Genomic DNA, 27,643 nt, shown 5'->3' with positions numbered 1-27,643 from the left:
TCATTCATTGGCATATAACAAACCAAGCCAAAAGTTAGCAACTGGAAATAACAACCACCATTTACTTTGCTAATTAATCTGCAGTAGGGTAGGGCTCAGCAAGGATGGTTTGTTGCTGTTTGGTACGGTGTCTGCTGTGGGTGGACCAGCTGGGGATGGAAGATCTGTTTCCAGGATGGCTCACACATGTGGCCGTTAAGTTGGTCCTGGCTCTTGCCTGGGAGCTTAGCTGGGGATGTTGGCTTGGGGATCTTATTACCTTTCCATTTGAGCCTCTACATAGAGTTGCCTGGGCTTCCTTACAGCATAGAGGCTGGATTCCAAGCATGAATGATCCGAGAGACAGGAAGTGGAACTTACCAGTCTTTTAAAACCTGGGCTGGGAAACTGGCACAGTGTGACTTCCACTGTCATAGAGCCCATCTAGACTCATGGTGGGTGAAATGGTCCCAGTTCTTGGTGGGAAAAGAGTCAAATAATTTGTAAATAGATGTCTTTAATTTGGATAAGCATACTTGTTTTATGTATGAAAAAAACTAAAAGTAGCAGCACAATGAAATTTTCTCAGAGCAACAGCAAATAGGGCCAGAGCTGGACTTAGAGCTCATAAGCTCCTGATTTCCCAGCTGTACTGTGCCTATCATACCATACTGCTCTTTTGCTAATCTAATATACAGCAATAACTCTTCCTTGTCCTCATGGCCCTGGTTTTCAACCTCAAAACCCATTAGAATAATAATAAGGGAGAAATTCCAGTACTTTTTTAGAACTGCTAAAATAGAGTCCAGGCATTTGAAAACAAAGGAAAATATCCAAACCATTAAAAGAAGAAGCAATTATCATTTGTCAGAGTTGAATAAAGAATATGAGGATATAACAGTACATGGTTGCCTCTTGCTCCTCTAGAGGCAGAGTGGGTAGCTCAGGACCATCTGCTAGAATAGCCATGGTGGCACAAGGAGTTCTGTTTTGGGTCATTGCAAAGCTGCGAGTTAAGACTGAAGGCTTTTGAGGAGCTCTCAGCCATCATGAAGGGCACATCACACACCAGTGCCCTCTGAAATGCTCTGAGGGAATTGGGCCTTATGGTAAAAATTGGCCCCATCATCCTTCAAAGATCTTGAATGCCTTTGTGCAGGGGAAGCCTGAAGAGCTTGCTTTTCCAGGAGCCTCTGGGGCAAGCAAACCCAGGCCTTTGTCTCTCAAAGCTGGGTCTACAGTTTAGAGCTTGCCCAACTCAGGGTGGCATCCCTTAACCTTTGATGACAATTCTGGGAAAGAGGCTGTTGGTCTTCAAAGTTTGGAGTGTGTGGCCCTTGGTGTGGTATGCCTATCTTCAGGCATGTCCATGCAGTAGCTTCAGGGGCATGAGGGTGTTAAGAGCCAGCCAGTGGGCTGGGCCTCCACAGTTGACAGCCTGCGGTTCTGAGGGGCAGGCTGCTCCTGTTGTGTTATCCCTTCAGTGGAGATAGAATGGGCTTGGGAACTTCTGATGATTTCAGAATCCAGTTGAGAGGAGGCTTCTTGTCACACAAACCCACATGAAGCTGGGAATGTGGTCTGAGGATGACTGGGCCTGAGATTCTTTTTATAGATGGGAGATCATTTTTCATATAATTAGGAACTTCCAATAAAGTATTTATCACTTCAACCCTTTGGGCCCATCATTTTGAAAATCTCTGATGAATACTGCAGTTTATTCTGACCACTCCAATTCCATTCAGGCATTTCTAGGGAAGAGCAAGGGGCCCTGGCAGAAGAAAAAATGTAAATCCTGTTGATTGAAATACTTAGTTCTTGGGATTCCATTACATCTGTGGATGAGATTCCAGATAAGTCTTAAACTTCTTGAATGTTAGAACTAAAAGAAGTGAGAAAGTCAAAATAGAAATAGACTCTCAGATCTGGGGGACATTATGGGAAATATTGTCATAATGGTAACTTTTGTATATAAAGTTCTTTCATTGTCCTGTGGATGATCACATGTATCCAAGATTTTTAGGGGAATCATAATCAAATACAATATACTTTCTCAAATCTTTGTCCGCATTGCATTCTTTCTGTATTGCAAATGCCTGAGCAATGCAGATAAAAGCAGAGTTGAGCTCTCCTCACTTGTGGTTCGACATTTCAGTGGTAATTACTTTCCAGCAGCCCTCAGTGCCCACAACTCAAATAAACTAGGATCATTCACTAACATGAAGCAATGCCCAAAATACAGGAGTGTGGAGAAGGAAATGGGGAGAATAACAGTGCCTGGGCAACATCTGCATCTCCACCCCACTGGATGCATGAGCCTTCTGTTGGTTGCTTATACTGCACAGACAGCCAGATTGGCTTGGCTTCTAGTTTTGTCAGGGGGTATAATGATGGCTAGCTATGCATGATAACTCACTTTTACTTACTGTTCTATCTTCAGTGACCTGTGGCTTTTGATAGTGGCAGCTTTGAGTTTGTAATACTATTCCTGATGAGTTTCTATTAAGAACACAAAACAGGCAAAGAAGGTGCTTTTTTATCACCTTACCCTGTTCATTTATTTCATCATTGGAAGCCTGTCAAATCTTCCTGCCTGGTTAGAGTTTGGAGGGAAGGTACAGAAAGTTAGGAAGGTGGAAAAAGACCAAATCTGGGTTAGAGAGGAAGTATCATTGTCACTCATCAGTAATGAAGAATTCAAATTCATACTGCATAGAGCTGGGAAGCATTTTGTTGGGATGTCAAATGTCCCTACCTTTATGAAACTATCAAGCCACTGTGGTGGACAAGAATTCAGAGAGCCTGAAACTCTGTGAAATGAAGCAGAGAGCTATGCCCTTTAGTTATAATACTGGGATTCAAATTGTGACTGCCACTTATTGGCAGGAGGGCATGGGACAACAAAGCTGAGGCTTTTGTTCATCTGTAAAATGAGGAGAATATTTGTGCCGTAAGATGGTTGTGAATATCTAATGAGACAGCTTTGAGGACATGACTGTTCAGGGTAAGTGGAGGAGCATTTTTCTCATTTTTATTTTTTCTCGTGAAGGCCATGGGATGGACTACATCCTCTCTCTGGCACCTTACAATGTGGTGACTGTAGTAGAGGTTGCAATGCTGTGATTTGGCTTGCCAAGACCAGCTTACCGACAAGCTTTCAGTTCCAGACACAAAGGTCATGGGGAAGGTGGGTGGTTCACTGGTCTTCTTGAGCATCCAGCAATGTCTGGTCCCAGTGGTTTCTGCATTCCTTTTTGGAGAGGCTGCTGAGAGCCATGTGGGGAGTACAAATTACCCCAACAATCTATAGCACAAGCTGAACCTACAGGAAGGATTGGGTGGATCTTGGCTGGAGATGGTGGGAGGGGCTTCCTCAAGGAAAAGAAGAAGAAGCCACTATGTAGACAGTTGCTGCTGTTGTTGGCTTTGAGGCAGAAGGCCTAGGGGAAGGTCACAGGGTGCCCTTGCATCTCTGGCGGAGGGTAACAAATGAGCTGACAGTCTGCCCTCCAGCCCCCCACCAGGACTTCCTCAGTTTTGCCACTGGGGGCTCTTGCTAGGCAGAGGTGCCTTCCCTGCCAGGTTTTTGTTATTAAAGTTGATCCCATGTATCAGAAAATGGAAAGCAAGCCTTGGAAATCAGCATCCAAGTGGGATTCCAAGCTCTCCGTAGCAGCGTGTGCCAAGGGCTGGGGGTGGGGAGCGTGCAGCAAGCTCTTCGCTCAGCATCCAGGAGCGAGCCCTCGGCATCATTCACTCTGTCAGGGTATCTCGGTGGTAATCACTTCCAAATGGCGGCAGGGCGGGGAGGGGGCTCCCCTCCAATCACCCAAGGAATGTCTTGACTCAGGACGGAAAGGGAGGTTTTCCATAAGCATCTCTTCTTTCCAAAGGGGACTGGAGATAGAATACGAGACACCCATGAGCCTTTGTTAGCATCATCTATAATAATATTCAGGTCATCAAAACAGAGGGAGAAGGACCAATAATCCAGGGTTGTGTCAGGTCCCATTGGCTAACTTGGGATGTGCTTTCAAGATGAGCAGATCACCCCTCCAGATGACACATGACTTCTCAAGTGTCTTCTGAGGCAGAGACTGAGTGGATGCACTGGCACAGATTCTGTCTCTAAATTAATAGGCACAGGAAAAGTCCCTCATTACACTCACATAGACCCAAGCTGTGGAATGTAGTGCAAGGGAATAAAAGGTCACAAGTCCAGGGGACCAATCAAGTCACTTAATCTTTCAGAGCCTCAATTTTCTTACCTGTAAATTGGGGATTATAATGTCTGTTGCATAGAATCTTTGTGAGGACTAAATGATACAACTTTGAGAAAGCGTGAATCACCAAGTGCTCAGTATTGTTTTAAAAAATTATATTACAGAGATTCAATGTCTTTCCTGTTGTTTTACCGTAGGGACTTTGCTTTCTTCTGTTCTTAGCAGACACTTTGCAGAATCACGGAATGACATACACATTGTAGCTAAAATTTATATAGAGTCTTATTGAATTCAGAATGATTCTGTTTCTTGCTGCAATTCTTACCATTTGCATTTGCATTTGAGTAACCTGAGTAAGGCTGGTGTGACTTGGCCACCAAGCTTGTATGGAAGGTGTTCTCGGCTCTCCTCCCTGGCATCTGGTTCTCAGAGGGCTAACTATGGTTCCTTGGCATCCAGTGAGTATTCCCCAGTGGTCCGGGGACCAACCTCCTGTCCTGTGGATACGTTGAATACATCAGTGTATCTCTTTCAGACTTGGACTAATAATTTCCTTATGAAAATGCTAACTGATTTTTCCTCAAAACTATGTCTTTAATGTGTGATTCCTTCCCTTCCTTTTTTCTTCTTATGTTGTCAAGCAGGTTGCAGAAGCCCTTCTCTGGCTGCTTGACTTCCTGAAGTTGTTCTGTGACTCAACATTTATGGAACAAAGGAGGAAGGGGGAGGAGCATTTGTAGTCATGGTTAGTGGCCTTCACAGTCTTTTTAAAAATAAAGTTAAAATTTAAAATGTGTTGTTGTTCAGGAACTATTTTTCATTTAAATTCTGAGTCCAAATGCCAGTCTAAATACAGATGGTCAGATGACGGTCATGCTAATAACTCATTGTACTTCTCCTTGGTCCTTCTACCTGTGGTCCAGGCTCCTATGGATGTAAATTCCCTGGAGGTATGTGCAGAATGCCAGGACCAGCTGAGGTGGATAGGGGTTAGTTGCAAGCTCAGATGGATCTGTTGTAAGGGTATTGAGGGTTGGAGGTTATGGGGGCGAATCTACTAGAATCTCAGCACATATGTGTAGCATGTATGCACTGCACACCTCCCAGAATCCCTTCTGGGCATAGCATAACCTTGGGGAGGGCACTCAGATGCTCTTTTTCATTCTGCCTGTGGCCCAGGCCCAGGCCCATTTGCAACTAAGAACTACCCCAAGTTGTACTGTGGCCTTGGGCTGATTCAAACTGGCTCATTTTTTTCCACCTATCTGGCACCTTGGCTATCCAGAATGCTTGTGGAATGTCACCAACCATGTTTTCTGGATAGCAAATATTCATAAGTTTTAAGCCTTTCTGGAACGGGATGTGGTAAGGTTTGAGGGACGGAACTGTGAAGGCCAATGATGTAATACAGAGTGATTCACACTAAAGTTATAGTTGCGCTCCCACTGTCTTTGTCTCTTGCTCCCTTTATCTTTCCTCTCACTTTCTTCCCACTTCCATAGCTGTGCCCTGGCAATCCTTCCTGTGTTGGTCAGCACAAAGAGTTTCCTGCCATTTGTTTCACTGTCATTTCTGGAACAAGAAGGGAAGTTTGGCCTGCTTTGCCTGCACTGCCTGATTCCCTTGCATGAAGCCACAGGGAATTCTCATTACCACTGCCCATATGCACAGACGCAGCATCTGTCTTCTGCCCGAGAGGACATGGGGAGAGTTGCTGCCAGCAGCTCAGGCTGAGCCCCTCTCCTGCTGACCGCTTCACTCTGTGTGCTGCCTGGGCAGAGGGAGGCGGAGGAGGGTGGTATGGCACACGCAGCTTCCAACAAGGACTGGAGTGGAAATCCTGCTGATGGTGGGAAGTCAGGCAGAGGCAGCCAAACCACTAGCCATCTCATCTCTGGGAGGTACCAGGCACTGTGCATTTTGGATATATTGTGGTGTGAGAGCCACCAACAGGCTGTTGGGGATATTCAGAGCCCATCCTGTGCTGACTGCATTTGGGAAGGAGCCATCACTGTGTTACACAGGAAAATAGAGAAAGAGCAAGCTAGCAATCAAGTTGAGCTTTTCTAAGAGTGTATGGGTTAGCTATAGCTACAGGAATGTTGCATAACAAAGCATCCTAGAACTACAGACTTAAAAAAGCCAAGCGTTTATTCTCACTCTTTGGTCTCTGGGTGGGCAGGGGCAACTTTGTTTCAGGCTGTGGGTAATCTGGACTTACCCAGGCTTCAGAAGGGGTCCAGGTATTGTTCCACATTCTCTTTGGATCAGGAGCCACTTAGATGTGTTCTCATGGAGAATGACAGAAGCCAAACCACACACTCACATTTACTCACATTCCACTGCCCAAACAAGTCATATGGTGAAGCCCAACCTAAGTGGAAGAGGGAAATTTATATCAAAAGGGAGGGGCAAGAGGAGAGTGACTATTAAGTGTTATTAAGTGATAATCTGAAATATCAAAAAGGTTATATATCTACAATTTCCATTAACCTGAGCTCTGGAGACTAGATGAACAGGTGGGAGGAAGAAGGTTGGAGGAGTAAAGGATGTCTGATGGGTAGGTATGAATTTAGTGTGGGGAGAGCTTAGGGATACAGGTCCAGGCAGGAGCTGGGCAATGAGAAAGCTGGCTTTTTCTGTATGCACGTCTGGGACATAGTTTTCACAAATGACGTTCATGCTAGTAACGCATTGTACTTGTCCTTGGTCCTTTCACCTGTGGTCTGGGCTCCTATGGATGGAAATTCCCTGAAGGTGTGTGCAGAATGTCAGGACCAGGGCTGTGCTGGTTTTCCATGTGCTATGGCTTTTGGTTGGTCACTCCTTGGCTCACTCACCATATCATATCTCGTTGGCTCTAACTCTGGAGTCTTGGTACTTAACCTGCTGTGGTTTTCAAACAACTGTGAATGTGGTCTGTATGCCCTGAGTGAGACCAATAATAAAGATAAAAAGAAGCCAGATTCAAGTTAGATACTGCCAGTACTTGGGTCAGATTTCTGTATCTCTGTGTTTCTTTGGAGCAACTGATGGATATCCAATTTGACGTTTCTACTGTGGAATGTGCAGTTGGCTAAGCTCTGCCCAGGAGCTGTGTCAGGAAAGACTGTGGTTGTAGGGACTTCTCTGCTTCACAATACTTAGCCCCTCTTCTTGCTTTAGCCCTGAGTGGATAGGTTTATTTTAAGATGCGATATTTGGCCTATGGGGTCCTTTCATACTTAAGCTTTAAGATTCTCTGCTTGATGTCTTTGTTCCCTCTCATGCTTGCTTTCTAGAACATTCCATCCCAGATAGTGTTATATGTCATAAATTTGTCTCCCTTCATCTCTCTTTCCTCTCCCCTTTGCTCCGTCATAAATTTCTAGTGGAGTGGCCCTTTCTCCAGGATCCTGCCACTGCTGGGTGGCAATATGTGTCGATGAGTCCATCGACCCCATTACCTGGGCAGTGTGCTATTTAGCTAACTTACTGCTATCTGTTGACCAGTCCAACTGCACATGTCTCTCACCTTCCTTTCTGTGTTTCCTTTCACGAGCACCTACTATGTGCTGGGCACATGAGACACATAGACACACACATGCAAAAGAGACAGACACACTCCTTGATCTCGGGGCGGTGGGCGCGCACTCTCTAGAGGGCCCAAGAGACAAGGAATAGAGATCCTTATAATGCAAAGTGGTAAGTGTAGAGTGATGAAACAATGTGCAGGTTATAACTGGAGCATGAGGTAGATGCACCCAGCTTGCTGTGGGGCAAGTGGTGGGGGAAGGTGCATGACAGGTGTCCAGAAGGACATGATGCCTGAGCAGATTTGGCAGACGAGGAGAGGGGAAGTTTTCCAGGCTGATGGAACAATCTGGGTAAAGGCACCAGACAAGGAAGAGGATGCCGGGCACCAGTGAGAAAAAAAGAAGTTCAACATTGCTGGATTATGAAGGTCCAGACAGGGACTAGCAGGTGATGAGGCAGGGAAGGGCAACGAGGGTCAGATCATGGGGGTCCTTGGATATCGTGGAAGGGAATTGGGTTTAGGGATCTTTGAAAAGCTTGAAGCAGGGGAATGACATGGTAAGATTTGCATTGTGTTTATATAAGAGCATTAACCATGTGCAGTTAATTCTTAATTATCTGGGTCAAGGGAGTAGAAATAAGTAGAAATGAGCAGACCCAATCATAACTGGTTTTCATCTTTCACTGTATATCCAAACCAGTCCTGCATGCTCCTGAAGACCAAGTTTAGAAGTGGCATATCTTGGGTGACATGGTCCCCAAACAGGAAATGTGTTGTTTCTATAAATAATTGAGAGAAGGCTGAACTAACTCTCATGGTTATTGAGTTCCTTTTTCTTTCTGGGACTGGACTAAAATCTTGCAGGACAAGATATTTTTGGGGCGGGAGAGGCTAAAGTTTGTATGACACTTGCCTTAAGCCAGGCACATACCATGGGCTTTCTGATCCCATGAGATGGGCTCCATTATTGTTCTCACTTTATAGATGAGGAAACTGAGGCCTGGAGAGGTTAAGTAACTTTCCCAGGGTTACCCTATTAGTAAAGAGTGGAGCCTGGCTTCACCACCTCAGTTCTGATCACCTCCAGAACTAAGGATCAGTAGAACCAGTAGAACTGAGGATTAAACCAATGTGTAATGTAGTGACACTGTGACCCTTTCCTTTCTCAGGCCCAGGGTTTGCGCACCTTAGATGGAGGGTGTGATAAACTTTGCAATTTAAGAAAACAACAATCTCTGGCCTGGGGTAATCCCACCCATATACCAGACATAATGTCTGTGTGGAAGATATGGAAAGCTTTATGCTCTGTTCCTACTGCTTTAAAGTCCACCCCAGCCTCCACAGCTTGGACTGAGGCTGTTTAGAAAGATAATTGTTAGAGCAGAGGGGTCTTAGAATCCAGCAGGGGGCTGACTCTGGGGGAAGTGGCTTCCTTCCTGGTCTTACCTTGGCCCCTTACATTTCTGTCCAGTACCCGCCTACTTCCCATCATGCTTTGCCTCCCTGGGACCCAGAGGGCTGGTGGTCTGAGTGAAGAATAACTGACTGCAGGCGTAGGCGATGTCTGGAGGAACAAGTCATTGGGCTGCTGAAGCCAAGTCCGTGACCAGCACAATCCCAGGAGGGCCAGCAGTTTGTGGTTACTTGGCCACTCTTCCAGCTGAGGAATGTGCTTCCCCCTTCTCATCTGTCTTGTGCTTTTGTAAATTTTGACGAGGATCAATGAACAACCCAAAGCACCAGAGTGGGTACAAGGTCAGCCAACCACGAAGCATTCCCAGCCCCCAGCACATTGGGAAGAAGTAAGATGCCACTTGTGAGCCATAAAGGAGATGATCACTTTTGTGGATAAATGCAGCAGAAACACCGTGGGCTATGGAACAGTGGAAGCACAGGGAGCTGGTCCCAGATTTACCTTAAGGTTCGGGAGCATCTTGGAGTTCTCTGTTTTGTGTGGTAATTTTGGCACAAAGGGAGTGTTCTCACTAGCTCAACATTCCGAGTTTTGGACCAAGATGCACGAAAATTATACATTATCTTTCTCCTCAAAGCTTGAAAAGTCTTGAGAGTTTCATTACGATTATTTATACTCTACCCTTCCAAAGAAGATTTGAAGCAATTTACAGTGAAGACAAAGATAATACGATGAGTATAAACAGAATAAAAGAATAACAGCAAAGTAATGAAGGGAGTAGTGTGGAGCAAGAAGTGTTCCAAACAACATAGGCTAAGGGGATCATTTCAGTTGAGCGTGTGAAACCTAATTCTGAGCTTCCTGGAAGCTGGGAGGAAAATCAACTATGTTGAGTTACAGGAGGCTACATTTCTAGCAACTGGTAGCCTCCTCATGCACCTAGAGAGAAAAACCTAGCCCTGGCACTTTTCTCTAAGGAGGAGGAAACATAAGGATGATTGTCCTAGGATCATTGAGCAATTAGACAGCAATAAAAATGACCTTACCAAAAATTCAGTGGTACTGCTGTGTCATTCATCTTCATTATGGCCAGGTGAAGTAAAAGTGATTGTTTAGGCATAGATGTTTTTGATGGATAGAAGTGGAAACTGAGGGCAAGGACATGGATTGTCATTGCAAAGGGTAGTGAATGAGTGAGGGGGAAGATTTTGAACAGAAGCAATGTCAGCATTACCAGCCACATCTCAGAACATTCTCTGCTTTCTTTTCTTCTTTCTTTTCTTTTCTTTCTTTTTCTTCCTTTTTTTTTTTTTTGATGGAATCTCGCTTTGTTGCCCAGGCTGGAGTGCAATGGTGTGATCTTGGCTCACTGCAACCTCTACCTCCTGGGTTCAAGCAATTCTCCTGCCTCAGCCACCTGAGTAGCTGGGATTACACACATGTACCATGATGCCTGGCTAATTTTTGTATTTTTAGTAGAGATGGGGGTTTTACCATGTTGGCAAGGCTGGTCTCGAACTCCTGACCTCAGGTGATCCACTCCCACCTTGGTCTCCTGATGTTCTGAGATTATAGCTGTGAGCCACCGCGCCCAACCTCATTCTCTTTTTTCACTAGTAGAGAGGGAGGGAAAGCAGAATAGGGGGTTTGGGAGACTCAGTTTCTTATTGTCTCTGCTGTTTTGAGTGTCTATCTGTGTGAACTTGGGGAAGTCACTTAATTGTGGTTGAGCGAAATTCAGGCCTTGCAGTTTCTTCCTCTGTAAAATGAGAAGGTGAATGATGTTTTGAAGATCGCTTTGTACTGCAGCATTCTATGAGTTGATATTTCCCCCACCCCCAACCAATAGCTATAAACTTAAGTGGAACCAAGTGAAATAAGTCATCTCACAAGGAAATACTTCACCTTGAAAAGTAAGTGGCTTTCCAGGGATAAATAACTTGGCAACAGTTTAAAACAAAAGAAAAAGAAAAGAACCAGTTTAATCTGTTCTTTCATTCTTTTTATTCTTGTTCTTGTTTTGTTTTGTTTCTGTGTTCACTATCCTCATTGCTTGATTTTGTTTTCTTTTAAAAGTACATCTTGGAACCTGGCTGTCATTTTTGACACTGGAGGACCATATTTAGCAGAGCATTCTCACCTTTTTGTTTGTTTGTTTTTTTAACACCGAATTTCCTCAGATTGGAAGCTGCCTGTCTGGGTAAACAGGGAGAAGGGCACTTCTTGGAATGGGCATTGAGTAAGCGGGAACGTTAGCTTGGCATGATGCAGTGCATTTCCCAGCTCCTTGTCCTCTGTGTGTGTGATGTTAGTAAACGTTAGGTCTTACAGAAATCATAATGTGTTATAGTATTATACTGGCAGAGAAGTGTGTGTGTGTGTGTCTGTTGTCGGGAGTGTAATCTTGGACTCAGGCTAGTTTTGGTGTAAGCCAAATGTTGTGCAGGGATGGGGGGCTCTGGAGTCAGGTATTCAACCATATAGATGCCAGGTGGGACGAGAGGCAGGTGGGTGTAACACCCAATAGAACCAGAGCAGTGGAAAGTTCACGTGTTAAAGGGGAAGGGATATTAATATGACCATCAGGGGTTTCCACAGATGGCACAGTATAGCTGCCCCACGGGTTCTCACCAGGTTTGGAATTGTGTTAAGCCGGTCCTGAGAGTTGGTGGTTTTGTGTCAGCATCATGCATATTTGCACAGTGGGCAGTGAGGAGAATTTTCCTATGATTTCATAAATAAGGAAAGTAGATATCTGGGCTCCATTTCATTACAGATTGAGCCTACTGCTGTCAAACGCCTGCCCCTCAGATCCTCTAGCCCTTAGATGCAACCTGGAGTTTCTCTACTTTAGCTCCCCAGTGTGCTAAGTCCCTCTGTAATATACCTGGGTTCACAGGCATCCTGGGAATCATGAATGAGGAGAAGCAGGCAGGGTGAAAAGGGGGAAGGGAGAGTTCTCGGCATTTCTACAATATTATATGCAAGTGCTCTGCAAATAAAATGCAAATTAAAACTGAGCGCTCTAGCAGTGAGCAAAGGTGATGCAAATTTGCTTTTAATTTCTCTTCTGTGCAGTTGCAAGCACTGCAAAAGCATCCAGGGAGCTGTCATGGGGAGCAGAGAAGCAGGGAGCCTCAGGGAGGAGCTGAGGCTGTTTTGTGGTCAGTTATGACTTGACCGTTGGTCCTCCAGCTTGATGTATGCATAAAGTGCTGCTCTTCTGAGAACAGCTGATGAGAACCACTTTCACTCTAGAGTTTTCTCTGTAGTAAAAGTAAGGGAGGCTTGGGAGAAAGAAGAGCCCTTAACTTGGGTCAGCTCAAGGTTTTGATGGGAAAGAAGGATGAGTTAGGCATTTTCTTGCGAGTCTGAGCAACTCTGTTGAGGAAAGTCTTGGAAACTGCCCCAATCCAAGTGAACATTAGATATGAGAAAGCCCTTTCCAGAAAGTTAAGCGGGGAGTTAAGTAAACCGGTCACACATCAGGCCTAAGGTTGTGAGCATATTTTAATTGATGGCAGGCTCTGGTCAGCTCCAAGCTCAAGATGATTTGGCGAATGCTCAGGATGTCAGCTGAGAGTTGTAGGGGTTCTGAGGATTGGACAGGTGAAGGAGTTGGCCTGGGACCACCCGTTGGGGGCATGCTCTGCAAGGTGTCTAGTGAGATCAGAAGCACCATGATACTGACTCTTCCCAAAAGGGTCTGAGAAAGAGTCTCCTGACCCAATGGCTCTTATCCCACCCAAGATTCTTGAGCAGCCAGGCCTAGGTGTCAGAAACAGTGACCCCACAGTCACACTGGGTCAAGGCTAGGCTCCAAAGCCAGGCTTAAAATTTCCCTCTCTCGGGGGAGGTCAGGGAGAAAAGAAGGGATTTGGGAGATAAAGTAAGGGATCAGGAAGAACTAACTGCTACCTCTTGCAAGTCGCTAATAGTACAGTATAGTTACTAAAAGAATACTGCTCTCTTTTTTTGAGTGTGCTTCTTGGTTGCCCTGTTATCAGACATACATGCTGAAACTCCAAGAGAGAAATATGTTTTAACATCCCGAAACTGAATTATTAAATGGGATTAACTTGGTGTTGACTTTTCTTCATGGTCGATTTGCAGTATAAACTGGGTTTAAGGCATCTTTTACTAAACCTTCTGGATTTCAGTAGATCGCATTGGATGAGCCATTCATTAAAGATTTCATGCTGATGTTATTTGTTTAGGCTTTGATGCCCTTTTTCTGTTTTCCCTCCCCTTTTGTTCAATAATGATATCTTTCAGGCAGAAAATACCTTCCGTCCTATGGTATTAAGGGCTTTCCAGGATAGAGAGCATGGCCTCATGGCCAGTGTCTAGGCAGGAAATAGAGAACTTAGGTTCTCTGCCTTCCTGATTCCCAAATAGCCATCCAGCTAGGACTGGCTACAAGAATGGAGGGGCGCTGGACTCCTTTAGCTGCTTATTGAAGCCTCAGATTCATTAGAAAGGGAACTTCCCTTTTCATTTTACTCTTAAACACCCAGAGACAAGTAATGGCTTAAATTTATACTGATGTGTAAATGTCCATTACAGCATTCTTGTCGGAGGGCAGATACTGAAGAGAAGAGGAAGAATGGGGCATCTGGGGCTGAGATATACCAGAAGGATGCTGACTTTGTTAAAGTCATGGGTCTGAAACATACTACCCTTGGACAAGTTATTCAGCCTCTCTGAGTTTCATTTTTATCATCTACAAAATGGGAATAATAAAAATATCTCTAGCTGTTGTAGGGTTAAATACAATTATGATTGAAGACAGCTCAGTATATAATACATGCTCAATATTTGATCTCGTCTCACATGCAGACACTTTGTATAGCTGAAATCATACGGTTTGTATCATTTTAATATGTTGCCTTATAAAATAAGCACCTTCTGTAATTCTGCAGTCTTTCACTTATTATTGTTAGTGGCTGTCCAATGTTCTATAGGGTAATTTGCTAAATTTATAATTATTGGTTATTTTGGTTGTTTCTAAAAGTTACAGTCCTTTCTGTAGGCCTTGGAGGCTCCTTTTAAGTTACACCTTGTGTGGGTTCATAACAGAAAATGCCACCTTGGTTTCTTTTGGAACACTGTGACAAGAGATGACCTCAGATGGTGTGGCAGCATTTCACACGGGCCAGCTGCCTCGGCCCTGGCCAGGGGTCAGCTGTCAAAATCCAGAATGGCAGGTAAAATGTCATTCCCAGCCCTTTCGGCCTCGTTAATTGTGTGTTCTTGCACCTGGACCTCCCGACTGCATGTGTCTGTAGCAGCACGTCCTTCTCACCATTTAGAACTGTGTGGCCAATTGTGCTGAATTCCTCCCTTTGTCCCTGATGGCTGCCTCAGCCCCAGGCTGTACTTTCACCCTGACGGTCCGCAAGCCTTTCAGCTGAAAAGTTGCTCTTGAGCCCCCAGAGTCATTTCAGCCTTCAAGTGATGGAGTTTCTCACCAGCAGTAAATCAGCTCTCATCTCCCCAAATAGCTGCATAAAAACCAGTCTGGTCAGAGGGAAGCACACCTGCACTGAGGCGCTGGTGGGCTCTAATGAATGGAAGGAGAATCAGTCCTGAGCTTGGATACTTGCACCCAAGGAGATGCCCCTCTGGTACATTTTAGGTTTCAACTCTTATCTCAAGTTTATTTCTTTCAAGTCCTGTAAGGTTACTTCTTCAAAGAACATCTTGCATTGTCTTTATGCTACATATCTGCTTTCCTGGCTTAGGAAACAAGAATTAACTTTTAATGCGACAGACATTTGAAATGCGTTGTCACATTGAAGCCTCACGGCTTGATGCAGTGGACTGGGTTTTGTTATTTTTATTTTATAGGTGAGGAATCTGAGAGGCTGAATGACTTGCCTGAGTTCCCACAGCTATGAAGCACTGATGCCGATGATGGGGCTCAGTTACACTGACTCCAAAGCTTGGCAGTGGCTCAGTAGAGTGAGCCTTCTTCTCCCTGGGTCACAGGCTTCCCTGGAGGCTGGTCGTGGAGGGTCTCAGAAAGGGTCATTTGGGACACAGACCTGGAAGTAATAATAAAAGCTCGATGTTGGGGTCTGGAGTCTCTTGGGAACCCCTTTCTATTTCTACCAGACTCTAGCCACTATCCCATCCTGATCCCCACTGTCTCCATCCAGAGTGCGGAGGCAGTATAAGACCTTTGCCTGCCATCTCGCTTTTCAGTGTTGAGTGTTCTGCTTCTTAAGTACAAATTGAGGACATCCAGAGACTTTGTTTTAGACTGTTTCAACTTCCACTAAGAATCCAGACTTCCAGGGTTGTTTTCAGCCCCATGTCTGCCATCTGAGATAAAGGATACAATATTCCTTCCTTTAGAAGCTTTAGAAAATACTAATGCCAAGCCCCTGCCTGGGCCAATTACACCAGGATTTCTAGGAATGTGGCCTGAGCATCTGACTTTTTAAAAGCTCACCTGGTTATTCTCATGTGCTGCTAGGGTAACAGCCTTTATTTTAATTTCTGAAGGAAAGAGATTTCCAGCACCTGGGTGAACACAGGGGCAGAAGTGGCAAAGGTTTGAGTGAACAGAGGTAGAGACAGGGAGTTTCACATGCTCATTCGTTTAGGACCTAGTGTGTTCCAAGCACTGTGCTGGAAACTGAGCTCTACAGATGTCTAAGACATCTACTTGCTTCACAGTCTGATGGGGGAGACAGACACACAGAAAATGAACTATGATTGCACTCAGACCAGGACACCTGTTAGGAGTTTGTGAACCTTCCTGTACGTCTAACTCACCCAAGGAGCTTGTTACAAATGCAGAAGTCCTTTGGCTAACACTTTTGCTAAATGTGGGTCCACCTTCTTGCTAAATCAAGCAAAATTAAACCCCAAGCCTTTCTTGTAATACAATGATGGAAAGGAAATATGCATTCTTTAAAACAAAAATATAAAGATACATTGCTTGCAACATTAGCCAGTTCAGGAAGCCTTGTTCACCCTGAGATATCTACTCATTCACAACAAGAAACAGCAGGTGTGAGAGGGAAAGGGGCAGAGGCCTGGATCCCATTGTATGAGGTCTGATATAGGAACCTTGGGTGGGGCCCAGGCATCTGCTATTTATACTGCACTAGAGGTATGAAGAGAGTGTCTGAGGGAGCAAGGGGAAGGAGCAGTTAATTCTGAATGGGAACATTGAAAAAGGTTACATAGTCAACGTGATACATTAACTGACTTTCTAAGAGCAGGCCCTTCTCCATTGAGCCACATGCAATTGGGCACACAAAACACTTTGCAGGGTATGATGGTGCCTCTCCTTTGAGAAGGTTCACTGTAGCGTGCCCTGTGGGGCCTGCTCCCCTGCCATTCCCTGCCTCACTCTTCACACTGTAATATGTGTCTCTGTGCCTTGCATGTGTGCTCCCCCTGGTTGAAACACCCTTCTCACTTTTCCTCAATGGATTAATTTCTCTTTGTTGTTCAAACTCAATCCGGGCCCTTCTTTTGTAGGAAGATTTTGCTGTATCTGAGACTCGTACTTTGAGAAACATGTATGTTTGGTGCTCAGTGTTTCATCATGTCTTTTGAAATGTAGGGATGGACAGAGCGTGACAGACGAAGGAGGGGAGATATGTTGAGAAATATAGCTAGTTTGATTGGTGCATCAGTTTCTATTTATGTATATGTTTTGAGCGGGATTGCTAAACCAGATCTTTAATCAGTTCTCTAAAGGTTACAACTGTTTCCAACAAACCTTTTCTGGCCAAAGAAATATCTAGAGCGAGAGAAGAATAAATATGCAATATCCCCTCCTGTCGTCCGGGATGGCACCCCAGACCTGGTGTGCAGATTCCAGGCCCATCTGTTCAATTTGCTTCTAACAGCAACATGAACTTTATGTTTATCCTGGTTCTTTTCCTGTCTGCCTCTGGGAGGTCGTTTTCTCCTGGGCATATGACTGAGACCTGGCACTTGGGAGAATCCTCTCCTTAAACAGCAGGGACAATCTCACCTTTCTGCTGATGGGTTTAATACCTATTGTTTCACACTATCTCCTAAAAGGGGAGAAAAGTATCTCCACTTCTACACACAAGTACGTGGAATGTACCAGCATCCACTGATCATGCACTTTGATTTCTGTTAGGTGGCTTTGGCACAGATACCCTTTCCTTGGGAAGGCTGGGATCTTACATCTGGGAGTTGGGAAAAAATGAATCTTCAAGTTTGTCAAAGTGATGTCATTAGGTCATTTCTCTTTAAAAAATATTTATATCTGATTATAATAGGGCTACCTATTTATTACAGCAAATTTGGAACTTACGAAAAAATAATAAAGAACAAACAAAAATTACTTGTCATCTTACAGTCTATAAATAATCACTGTTAATGTTTTGGTACTTAGCCTCCCATGATTTTTTTTCTTTTTTCCTGCCCATATATATTAATGGGGATTATCTTATACATCTTATTTTATAATCTGCTTCTTCATTTAACAATTACCGTGAACACTTTCCCATGTCATTAAAAGTTCTTTCACATTTCCAACATCAGTTTAAACCCTGCATAATATTAAATTGAAGTCTTATACCATATTATACAGGTATTGAACATCAATGATTTCTTTTTAGGTATTTATAGCTGAAACTTACAGATGAGCTTCCGAGCAACACTGATGCATCCTCTATATTTGCATGCAAATGTTATGTGCGTGTGATTTTTTTTTCTTTTGAGATGGAGTCTTGCTCTGTCACTCAGGCTGGTGTGCACTGGCATGATCTCAGCTCACTGCAACCTCCGCCTCCCGGGTTCAAGGGATTCTCCTGCCTCAGCCTCCTATGTAGCTGGGATTACAAGCATGTGCCACCACATCCGGCTAATTTTTGTATTTTTAGTAGAGATGGGGTTTCACCATGTTGGCCAGGCTGTTCTCGAATTCCTGACCTCAAGTGATCCGCCTGCCTTGGCCTCCCAAAGTGCTGGGATTACAGGCGTGAGCCACCATGCCCGGCCCGCATGTGATTTTTATAAGGAGACGGACCATGGCTTTTATCAGATACTCAAAGGCTTAACTGCTAAAGGGTCAAAAATAAACAAACTTAGGCAATAATTGTTTAACCTCCATTCTTAGAAGAGAAACTGCCAGGTTTAAATGATTTGTATGTTTTTGAGGTTTCTGATGATTTTGCCGGATTGTCATCCCAGAGGGGCTAGGGCGATTTATACCGCCACCAGCAGGAGCTAAGTGTTCTTGTTTCTCTGTGTCCTGGCCCAACTGTCCAACTATGGCTCACTCTGGGCATGACCTCTTTTGGAATTTATTATCAACCTATTACTGGCTGTTCTGGCACTTTGCTTATAATTTACCATCAAGCATGGTTGAGTTAGTGCAACCGCTGGAGTCACAGCCACTTGAAAATACTGTGTGTGAGTGGTTCAGCTGAAGGAGCCTGGGCTTGTAACTGCAGTATCTAGGTTTGTGTCCCAGGTCGGCATGGTCACTTCCCATGCAGGGCTGACCAGACAGTGTGGTGGTTAGAAATGCAGTTGCTAGGGTCAGACGCGGTTTTGGTTCCACCTTAGTCCCTACTGATCAGCTGTGTTACCTTGCACAAGGTGTGTAAGCGCTCTGTGTTTCAGTTCCCTCATGTGTAGAACAGGGACCTGACGATAGTGCCCATCTCTTCCATAGGGCTATAATGAAGATAAGTGAGAAAATTAATGTATGGCACTCTCCTTAATATCCAGCATATGGAATGCTATGGCCTGAATGTTTATGTCCTCCCAAATTCACATGTTGAAATCCTAACCTCCAACATGATGATATTAGGAGGTGGAGGCTTTGGGAGGTGATTACACCATGAGGCCTCAGCCCTCTTGAATGGGATTAGAGCCCTTATAAAAGAGGCCTGAGGGAGGTTGGTCATCCTTTCCATTCTGTGTAGACACAGCAAAAAAGCCCTGTCCAGAAAATGGGCCCTGACCAGACACTGAATCTGCCTTGACCTTGGACTTTCCAGGCTCCAGAATTGTGAGAAATAAATGTCTGTTGTTTCTAAGTTGCCTGGTCTATGACATTTTGCTGTATCAGCCTGAATGGACTATAACACAGAACATGTTTAACAATTATGAACTATCATTATTAGGTGTAATGTTCTTAGGTCTCTTTTGCTTTCTGAGTTTTAGTTCAAATGCTGAGAATCACAGCCTTACAGAGCTGGAAAACGTCTTGATAATCTTGTGGCCCAGTTCTCCTATTCTACAGATGAGAAAACTGAGGTAAGAGTAGGGACTTGCTCACAGGGATGTTACTACTACCTGGTTCAGATGGTTATTTTGAGGACCAAATATTATTTGTGAAAGTGCTATTTTAAACGTTTACACATTTGTCCAATGTTAGTTAATTGTGCACTGTCTATATGGCCTGTGAAAAATAAAACTCAAATAGAAGGAACACTCCGTGAACTGGGTCTTATTAAGCCCTTGCTTCCCTGAGGACATCTGGTCTAGTGTCTTGCATACAGCTGTAACACAGTAAGTGTTTTTTTTTTTTTTTTTTTTTAATAGAATCTCTCTGTCACCAGGCTGGAGTGCAATGGCGCAATCTTGGCTCACTGCAACCTCCTCCTCCTGGGTTCAAGCGATTCTCCTGCCTCAGCCTCCTGTGTAGCTGGGATTGCAGGTGTGCACAATCACACCCGGCTAATTTTTGTATTTTTAGTAGGGACATGGTTTCACTGTGTTTGCCAGGATGGTCTCGATCTCCTGACCTCATGATTTACCCACCTTGGCCTCCCAAAGTGCTTGGATTACAGGCGTGAGCTACCGTGCCTGGCCCCCAGTAAGTTTTTTTTATGAAGACAATGAATGTGACAAGTGGGTAAAGCCCAAAACAAGAGACTGGAGTGGAAAATCTATGGCCCTGGGTTGTATTTGTTTATCTGTTTCAATTCTCTGGGTCTTGTTCATCTCTGAGTCCCAACATATAGCATAAAATTTCAGAGAATGAGCAAATGAATGCTGTCTACTTGGAGGAAATAAAGTGAAATAATTTTCATCCTCAGGCATTTTAATGTACAAACCAGTCAGGCCTGTTAGCTGATAGGTGCACAGACTGATGCCACAGTCTGAATAATCCTGCCGCACAGGTGACCCTCCTGGTTGGAGGCCACCCACTCTTCTCCATATGAGCCTTATAGCCACTTCATATGTCTCTCATATCTTTTCCTTCCCTCACTGCCTTTTGATACATAACAACTCCTTCTACTTCTGACTCACTTTCCTGAGCTTTGCTTCCAGCTTTTATCTGTGTGGTTCTCAGAGCTTCAAAAATAAAAACAAATGTTATCTGAATAGGTAACTATGAGTCTTGAGCTACTTTGAAAGACATGTTCCCAGTAGCCACACATTTTTATCCACTTGTTAAAAAAAGAAAAACTCTAGCATCCTATTGGAACACGATTCCAAATTCTGCTTTTTACAGTTGGTTCACTGTGGCACTCTTTTAAAGCCAGAAGTAAGTTAGACTGCCTTCCTGATGCATCCCTGCCTGCCTTAGTCCATGGTGAGCAGGCATATAGTATATTGTTAAGGGTACAGGTTCAAATCCTAGCTTTGCTACTTGTTAGCTGTATGATCTTAAGAAAGTAATTTAAAAATTTTTCTGTGCCTCAGTTTCCCATCTTTAAAATGGAAATGATGCCAGAACCTCTCAGGGTTGAAATGAAGAATAAATGAATCATAAAATTTTAAACCAGTACTTGCCCCAAGTCATTCTGTATTAGGCATTATCATTATTTTCTGGTAGCACTTCTGGCTGTATTCAGAGTCATAGATGATTAGACATGCTCCAGTTTATTTGACTCTAAAATGATGGGCCCAAATTCAGTCAGCTGGAACATGGCAAATTCAGTCAGATGGAAAGAGGCAAGCCCGGACTTTGAACTCTCTTCTTCATCTCTAAGCCAGGGACAGGTATCTACTGCTACTTTCCATCAGCACTTCACATGCCTTTGATGGGTTTCTCCATTATCATCACATCCTTAAAACCAGAATCTCTGTGTTATATCCTTTTGTATTCCTTTCTGTGCCCAGGACAGTGCTATAGATCAGAAGTTGGCATTTCATCATTAGCTGCTTAATTACTCAAGCATGGGGCTGTGCAAATTGAAACTGTTGCTAAGGTGGAGAATACTGGTGACGTCTGGTGCTTGTAGGGTTAATGGTAATAATCTTAGATCTTATGTTAGTAATTTTAAACCATTTTTAACCATTTTAACTGTAAGCAATGCAGTGGGCAGGTGTACAAAATTGGTAGTATTTAAGCCAAAGCTGGATATAATTTAGCAGAGATGCTGGGGAAAGAACACTAAAATAAAAAACTTCATTCCCACTAGACCAGTGTTTCTCAAACATTAGCATGCATCAGAATCACCTGTAAGGCTGTTAAAACACAGACTGCTGGGTTCCACCATTGAGCTTCTGAGTCAGAAGGTGGGTAGGGGGCAAGAATTTACCTTTCCAACAAATTCTCCGGTGATGTTGGCGGTCCGGAGACTACACTTTGAGAATCACAGTTCTAATGTCTTTTCCAAATCTAAGGATCTATGATCCTTAATAATCCTTCATTCCTTCAGAATACAATAGGGTCTTGTTATCTGCTATGTTATCAGCATTTAGCACAATGTCTGATCCATAAAAGGCATAGTAAACTGAAAATGTCCCCCAAAGACATCAGGTCCAAAAGATCTTATAGATATGATTAAATTAAGGGTCTTGAGATGAGGGCATAATCCTGGTTTGTCTGGGTGGGCCCAAAATACTATCGTAAGGGTTTTTATAAATAGAGACATTTTATACACACACACACACACACACACACACACACACACACACACACACGAAGGCAATGTGAAGACAGGCAGAGATGGGTGTGATGTGGCCATAAGCCAAGGAATGTTGGCATTGGCAGCCGCCAGAAGCCAGAAGCAGCAAGGAACAGAATCTTCCCTTGAGCCTCTAGAGGGAGCATGGCTCTGCTGATACCTTTGTTTCAGTCTAGTGAAAAGGATTTTGGACTTCTGGTCTCTAGAACTGTGAGAGAATAAATTTCTGTTGTTTTAAACCACCAATTGTCAGGTAATTTGTTACACTGACCGTAAGAAATAAGTATAGTAGATAGTCAGTAAACATCAATAAAATGAATACGGGAGCCAGACGTAGACATTATGATGTCCATTTAACTGATACATAAACTGAGGACTTCATGTCTCAGGTCCAAATGTGCAGTGTATGTTTACTGAAAGGGAGGCCCAAGTCTGTCACCTACCTCAGTTTCCTTTCTACTAGCCCAACTGCACAATGAAATCAGACTCCCTAAGGATGGGCCTGTGCTTCACTATTGTTTCAGAAGTATACCAGCCAGGGTTGAAAACTGCCTAGACCAGACTATGTCATAGAAGCTGGCTGATCCTCAGTATGACTGCTGAGAGCTTAAATGCACACCGGAGGCTTTAGAGTTTGCAAAGTACTCCTATCAGATCTAACCCCACAACAGCTGTCTGAGGCAGGCAGAGTGGGTACCATCGTTTCCCAGATGAATAATGAGCCCTGGGAAAAATTAGCTCTCTTGGAGCAGCCAATCCTCCACCCAGACTCAGCCCTCTGACTCCATATCCAGAGCCTCTTGTGCTACATGGCAGTTCCTGCCCTCAGCAGTGATGTGTGATTGTGTGCACCTAATGACTATTCAGGTAAATTCATTGTCAGCCCTGAGATTTTGGACACTGGAAACATTAACATTTTACATACTGAATTACTTTAAACTTATTATGGGAGAAGATTTGAGACCGGGGAGCCTTGGCAACATTTCTTCAGAGGGATTTTAAACTCATCCCAAACCAGTTCCTGGGGCATTTTGCATCTGACTCTTGGGCTAGACTTGGGTGACGAATGATTCCAAACACATGCTAGAATGCTCATATCAGCAAACGAAGGATCTCCCTTTGGGATAACTAGATCTGCAGTGCCATTTTGCTTGTGTGAATATCCAGGCAACTGGCTCTCTCTCTCTCGCTTGCTCTCTCTCTCTCTTTTTTTTTTTTTTTTTTATCAATAATCAGAGAAAAGCACTTGAGCACACATTTCAGTGACTTTGGGTCAGTGGATTTTAAGGTGAATCAACAATACCCTTACCCCCTCCCAACTCCAGATGGACATATAATCATAGCTTCATAAATGTGACCACAAAAGATTAGATGAAGGCACAGGGCAAGGAGGCTGGAGTCTCTGGTGTGGGTGTTTTGTAAGACACCCCCAGCGGGGGCCAGAAGTCTGTTTGCTCTGCCTGCTTGGCCCAGCTGCCAGCTCTGATGATTCACTCTGCCAATTGGATATTACCTAGTGATTTTTATGGAGTTAAATCTAAAGGAAATTTGAGGAGGAGATCGCTTCCTCTATTTTAATTAGACTTCTGAGACTGTTTGCTTCAAACGCAACTGCACCACCGCACATCTGTAGCAGACTGGCTGCTGGAAGAGCAATAAGGCACCATGAATTTTAACTATCTGGAGAGGGTTATTTGAAGAGCCAGGTTATGATAGCTGCCGCCTGAGCGTGTGTGTGAGCACAGGCGCGCAAACACGCATACACACGCACACACACACGGTATACCTCATACAGATGTTTGAACAGTCCCTGGGGAACACACATTTTCTGTTGTAATAAAGGAAAACACAGTCCTCAGCTGTAACCTAGGAGACATGGGATCCCATCAGAATTGGAATCTTTAACCGCATCTTGGCTGCTTGCAGGACCGGCCCAGGAGGTGTTTTTCTAGCACAGGCTTCACGTTGCCTTGTAGTTCCCGGTGGCAGCCGTGGCCGAGGAGACAGCTGCCTGCTGTTCGCTCACACATAAATCCCTGGGGAGAAATAAGAGCTAAGTGGTTGTTACAAAGGGGTGATGGGTTTGACTCCCATAGCTAGTCACAGACACATTCCTGCCTCTTCCAGACCACACTTTCTCATCCCGAGACACCTTTCTGCCCCTAATCTCTGTGCATGTTTTGGAATCACAGGGCTGGAAGCAGACTCCAGGGGCCACCTACCTGTTTCCCCACTGCTTGTCACTTCCTCATCCAAGCAGGCCCAACCCAGGAGAGCTGTCCATCCCTGTTACCCCCTGGGAAGGGCATAAATATTGTTATCTCCATTTAATAATGTGGTGCTAGAGCAAGGTAGAGAATATTTGTTCCAGGAGAAATGACAGCGGTTTTCAGCCTAGTGACTTGGAGGTGATTTAAACCCCCTCATCTGGATTTGTTTAACACACTTCAGTTTTATTATTCGGTTTTCATACAGGAAGTTAATGAATAACGCAATCTGGCTCTACATCTATGCAACCAAACAAGGCACCCTGGCTGGGAAGCTCACTCTCAGGACAAGTGGACCTTGATTTACACAATAGCAGCATTCCTGGGAAATTGTCTATAAATCAGAATTTTGAAATAAAAGAGCCTTTAGAGAAATATAAGGCATATAGTACGTCAGTCTGTTTTTAATTTTTTAATTTTTAATTTTTAATTTTTTTAGCAAAGCCAAGATCCATCTTGGAACATGAATAATTTTCCCCTAATAGATTTTTAAAGTAAATTTGCTGAGTTAGAGTATTCCTCAATAAAACTCTGTATTAAACATGGCTCACAGGGCTGGTGTGGCCCTTGTAGGAGGTGTTGCCTGGGAGTTGAGTGAATCCTGGAATGTTTCGGCTGGGAGACCTGGGCAGAGGGACCCACCTTCACCCTTCCCAGATGAATAACTGGAGCATACCAGTGCTCTGGGACACAAAGGAACAAAAGAATTCACAGTTGTAACTCACCCTGAGGGCCCAATTCCAGCCCAGTCTTGTCACCGCCTCCCTTTTGGCAAATTACTTCTTGAATCTGGGCTTCTTTCTTTTAAGAGAGGTGTAGTCCGAGCTCCAATTTACCTACCAGGAATAGAGGGAGAGAGAGTTCAGTTTTTTTATTCCTTTGGAGAAATGGACTGTGTCACGTGTGAAGAGGATTTCTAAAGTCACTGGTCATATTCTGCCCCCGAACCATCTTCAGAGTATGATGATTGAATCGGATCAGGTGGATTTTATAGAAGGAAGCCCATTCTCTGCTACTTGGGGCAACTGGGTAGCCAGTGGGGTAGAAGGTAGTGCAGATAATTAGCAGTTTGCTTTGAAGCTCCCGTGTTTCCTATTAAGCATAATAGAGGACTCTTTTGATTTATTCTTTCTATTAACATATTATTAATATTAATTCCCATTGTATTTACTCTCTGCATTTTAATCTGACTGGGTGATGAGAGGGGGCAGAGAGATGGATGAATTAAGCTGGATTCACCTTGGACTCCGTGGTACTCAAGAATTGTTCTCTTTTAGCACCAAACGTCACTGATAGGGTAACATTATCATTTACTTTTTTCTAATTATTTCCAGATACAGTCTTGTAAATGCTCAGAACACCTCTGTGAGGTCTTTAAAATTGGAAAGGGGCTTGTTTTCAGAGCTGAGTAGGCTGGGTTTGAATCCTGGTCAAACATAATCTATATGATCTCAGGTAATTTGCTTTTTTGAACCTCAGTTTCTTCATCTGTAAAATCACTTAATAGCAATAACCCTACAGTATTCTTGTGAGGATTAATGTACAGAAATGGAATATGCAGAGTTCAGTGTCTGGTACTTGGTGGGCACTCTCCCTTTGACTCTGGATGCTCTCATTTTATGTTTACCAAGTCAGGGGAAACTGAGGCACAGAGCACCAAAGTAACTTTCCCAAGGCAAAGCCAAGTGCCAGCACCTCAGATTCTGGTTCTGAAACCTGTGGTCTTTTGTTGTCCAGATATTGTCAGAATTGGAGTAATTTAGGCTAATACATGGTCCATCAAACAAACTGGCATGTGAGACCCATCCTGTCTCTTCCCTGGCTCCTGTCTTTCAAGTGGGATTTCTGCAGCCTATCAGGGCACTTCCTGCACAGATCCAGAGTCTACCAGGAAGTAAAGGAAGCTGACATTTATTGAGTGCCCACATACTCTGTGCCTTTACATAAATTATCAGACACAAGAAGCCTTCAAGATTGGAATTATTGAGCCTATTTTAAGAGGAGGAGATTAAGATTGAGGGGTTTTAAGTAGCAGGTTGTTCATTCACACAGAGATTGTGAAAGCAGTGGAAGTAAGAGTCAACCCAGGCCCCTGAACTCTGGACAGGGGCTCTCATGCCAATTCCACTTCCCCCTGTACAGCAGCCGCTCAGAGGTCTTGCCTTTCCTTGGATTTTAGCCTGTGAGTCTGGATAAGCCTTGGGCTGTGTTTTCTTTCCTGGCTAAAACGAGGAGCTGTAATTTTCTTAATTAACTAGTCTATATCTCTGATCAACACCAGGGAGCAGTGTCACATGGCTGGCAAAAGAAGGATGTCTCATAGCCCCTGTCCTTCCTCCCCACATCCATACCCAGACAACTGAGCCACCACAGATAGACAGGGGTCCATTGGGCCAATAAAAGCATTTGGAAAAGAAGCTTACACGCTTTCCTTAGTAACCCGTTGCTGTGTTTAATAACCCATCCTGGCTGAGAATGCTTCCCTACTTCTAGCCTAAGCACCAGTCCATCAGGCTGAGCCCATTCCTTTTGGTTTGTTCCTCAGTGGAGATGGTGAACAGCTGGTCCTCAGTCTCCGTAATAATCTTCCTGAGGAAGCCCATAAGCATGCGTTCACCTTGGAGATTGAAGCCTTCGCTTGTTTTCTGTACAAGAGGACTTTACTGCAAGACAACACAGAGACACAGAACAGCTCTCAGAACAGAAAAGGTGTGCAGCGTCTCTGAGTTGTCACTGATTACTTTGCAGAACGGGCTCTGATTTTGTGGGTATCATGGGAAGGAACAGTAAGACATGTAGAATCGTTGTGTTTAGAACTGGAAGGATTTTCAAACACAGTCTGATTGAACCGTCTCACTTTATAGCTGAAACTCATCCCATAGGGCCCACACTTAAGCTGCATGGATGGGGAAGTGGAGTCTAGAGTTCCTACAGAACTCTCTCCACCTAAGGATTTCCTTCTGGGTGTGCTGTAGGCCAAAACTATGAAGCAGAGGTGAGGATTATTTTATTTTCTTCACTGGATCCTTGCATCCAGGCTGAGAGATCCTTATGCCTTTTGCATATTAATATTTAAAATCAGGGAAACTAAACATGTAATCTTTTTAAGAACAGCACTGTGGATGTGTGGCTAAGGTATAAATTGACATTCCTCCAAACACCAATCACTTCCCATCTGTCATAGCCAGGCAAGGTCAACCCATTTCACAGATAGAGAGACTGAAGCACTCTGGCTCCTAAAGGCAACAACTATACGTGATTTTCCTCTGGCTGTGGCTCTTGGTTCTGGTGGCTATTGCAGGCTGGTCAGAAACCCGAAAATCTCCTGCCATCTCTCCACGTGCTCTTCCTGGTGGGAAAGAACACCCTGATGG

At 44.1% G+C, this 27,643-nt stretch overlaps 1 protein-coding gene and 1 long non-coding RNA gene across 2 annotated transcripts in view; one reads left to right on the top strand and one right to left on the bottom strand.

Annotated features, from left to right (window-relative positions):
- The window catches only part of LMX1A (LIM homeobox transcription factor 1 alpha), a 154,720-nt gene that overhangs the window by 43,805 nt on the left and 83,272 nt on the right, over nucleotides 1-27,643 (top strand). The window lies entirely within an intron of this gene.
- Nucleotides 23,825-24,431, bottom strand: LOC141409212 (uncharacterized). Its single transcript, XR_012428452.1, has 2 exons — nucleotides 24,225-24,431; nucleotides 23,825-24,038 (listed from the first exon to the last, which is right to left on the bottom strand). It is a non-coding gene; the product is annotated as an uncharacterized lncRNA (long non-coding RNA).

This window comes from Macaca fascicularis, chromosome 1, assembly GCF_037993035.2.
Source record: "Macaca fascicularis isolate 582-1 chromosome 1, T2T-MFA8v1.1".
NCBI lineage: Eukaryota > Metazoa > Chordata > Mammalia > Primates > Cercopithecidae > Macaca > Macaca fascicularis.
The sequence above is the reverse complement of the archived record's forward strand: the minus strand, read 5'-3'. Positions and strand labels throughout refer to the sequence as shown.